Below are 2,986 nucleotides of genomic sequence, written 5' to 3' on the forward strand. Positions count from 1 at the left end.
GTTCAAAAAGAAGAAAAATCCAATTGCTTAGCAGATTTTCTTTTGTCTATACAAACAAACAAACAAACCCAAATCTCAACCATACTAGAAGCAAGCTGTCTTAATACATGTCATGGGCTGATATGTGTTCAGAGTAGGCCACCTGGTTAATAAATGGTTGGATGATTCTTGAGAAATATGTTGTAATTTAATTTGTAAGTAGCATAAAAAGCAAGGAAATGGCTAAAGTCCTGCTCTGATTTTTCTTATAAATATTTTGGCTGACCCCTGCTCTTGGGTACTGAAGGAATTGGACTCTCTTGCTGTTTCTTAGCTGGCTGTAGGATGTTTTCCCAAGGAAGGCATCAGCATGAAGGCAGTGCTGGCTGCGGAGTGGTCAGGAAGTCATTGTGCTGATGGAGGAGGCATACTGAGGCTGGCAGTCACACCAGTATCCAAGTGGGAGTAAACACTTTTCACATGCTGGAATGTAGTATTTCCTGTGTTTTTTGTTGTGAATATGTTAGGACCTCTAGTTAGCTCAGCACCTTGCAATATCTGTGTGAGTTTATTGGCTTCCTACTTTTCCAAGTCTGTTTTGTTTCCAAAGTACAACTCTGTATGCTTCATGGCTCTGCTGAGAGGAGGACAAGGAGGGTACCTCATCTGGAAGAGCTGAATTTTGTCTGTTAAGTCATGAACATTTTAAAGGGCACTGTAAGTTGAGTAGACCTATGACACACATGATGATGTGTTCCATATGTTGTGATTGCCTGTCATTCCTACCCTGACCCCTTCTGTGGTCATCATTTTGGGATCAGCTCAGCTGTGACCAATTGCTGAAACATCTTTTGTTTTCTTCCTAGTAAGAAGGAAGTTACAGTGATTGTTTCCTTTCTTCTATAAAATTACATCCATTTAAAATCATATGCATTCTCTTTGCTTAAAACAGAGAAGCCCTGGGGACACAAATCAACAGGTCCTAAATAAATAACATGCAATCAAAACTAGTAAATGAAGCTAAGAGCTGGCAGCAGTGGGGGAAACAGGGAATAGAAATAAAAAATGAATATAAAAAGCAGGTATTAGAGAGGGAAGTACTGGGGAAAAAATGGGAGGCAGAAAAAGGCATTCAAGCAAGTTACTCATATTGTCATTTAGGACTTCTCTGAAAAAATCTTCCCTTCTCTCCAGTACCCTTTCCCCATACTCATGACTGATAGTGCAAAAAGAAGGAAGAGGAGAACATATGAGGGAATCTGTCGATTTCTTCCCCTACTTAAACAACTGTGTCTTTCATTTTTAGCACAAGGTGCCAGATCTTTACCTGCTCTTTGCTGGAAAAATATTATAGAAACTCTCTCCTGAGCTTGCTGATGGGAAGGCAAGGTCAAGCAGGTATCCACAGAAATCCTTTGTCCTTGCTCCTGATAACATCTAATAACCACCCTACAGCAAAACCCCAGCTTGCTTGTTGGAAGCAGTATTAGGTGCTCGAGTCTCTGGCTTTAAAAGATTTCTGGTGTTCTGCCTGGCTTCCTGCCACTGGCGCAGATGGGCACAGGTCTCCTGTAGTCCTGGGTCATATCTGCCATTTCTGTGCAGATGTCTTGTGCACCCCAAGGCATCCCAAATGGCACCAAAAACCTATGTTTAGGCAAGTGAAGGGAGCCGCAGGGAAATGTCCTGCTTGGCAGAGTGTGGCCACAGATGGACTCAGAGAAAGGAGAAAGCCATCTGGGCCCATGGTTTAATGGAGTCACTTCATTGCTGCCAGTCTGGAGGGAGGGAGGTGGCAAAGGTCACAAGGGAAGGTGTGCTGGGGAGGAGGGAAGGGACAGATGTGACAAGCAAGTTCCATGTGGCTTGATTCCACGTGGTTCCAAGTTCCATGCTCCATGTGGCTTGAGGATTGAAGCTTCCAGTGATTGTGTTGATATTGTGGCAGAGTTAATGCTCTCTTGATGCTGCCATAAAGTTGCCACACATGACCAGAGAATGCAGCCAATGCCACTTCAGCGCAGGATGCAAGCTGCCTGGGATACATCTTCATAGTCCTGTCAGGAGCTCAGCTACCAGTGCCATTGTCACAGCCCTCCAGAACAACTGGCACCACACCTGGTCAGAGAACCAGCCTGCTGTCACAGTGATGTCCTGTGACACTGGCTGGACAGCTAGGATAGGAAAGAGGGGTGTCAGAAGAGATTTCCATTAAAGAGGTGAGGAAACGGAGGGAAACAAAAGGTCAGGGCATTGATAGCCATGAAATTAGCATGTGGCAACAACCAAATCAAATACAAGAGTTGAGTCTTGAAAGGGGGAAAGTGAAGAGTTGTGCTTTAATGGTGGTTGTTTACTGAAAGCGTTGTGTGCTATTAAGTCCCTGTTGGTATCTGGATTTGTACTGCCAGGACATGTCACATAAGCATCAGGAGCACGCTTGTTTTTATTCTCTGGAAAGCAAATGCGACGAACAAGCATGCTTTTAAATTCTGAGTATACAGTGAACAAGTCTGGTCCTGCAGGCCTATCAGCATCCCTGGCTCCAGCCTTCAACACTGCTCTCCTGTGCTGAGCTTCCTGAACAAAGCTCCAGTCGTTCCCATCAGAACTCCACAGCTGCTCCATCCTGTGAGCCTCCAAGGAGGCAGTGCACAGCCTGCTGGAAGGTGGGCCAGCCTTAAGGTGGGAACTGGGAACAAGTCTTTGAGATACATAAATAGGAAATCCATCAGTCATCTAATCAAAATTTTATTTCTTCTCTTTCTAAATGGTAGACAAAGACTTATTTGATAATGATGGAGTATCTTTTGTCATGTAGTTAAATGAATAATCTTTCACTACTATTCCTATTCCCCATTTATGTTCTTCCTAGGAGCTCCAGATGACTTTGCAAAGCCAGTAGAAGTGAGGAAGTAGTTTGCAGGTGGAGGGAGAAAAAAAGTTTTTTTTTTTTTCATGAAAATGGGATTCTGTGGCTAATGAAGCAGGTTTTAAAGAAAATTTT

This window comes from Fringilla coelebs (assembly GCF_963513975.1).
Source record: "Fringilla coelebs genome assembly, chromosome: 2".
NCBI lineage: Eukaryota > Metazoa > Chordata > Aves > Passeriformes > Fringillidae > Fringilla > Fringilla coelebs.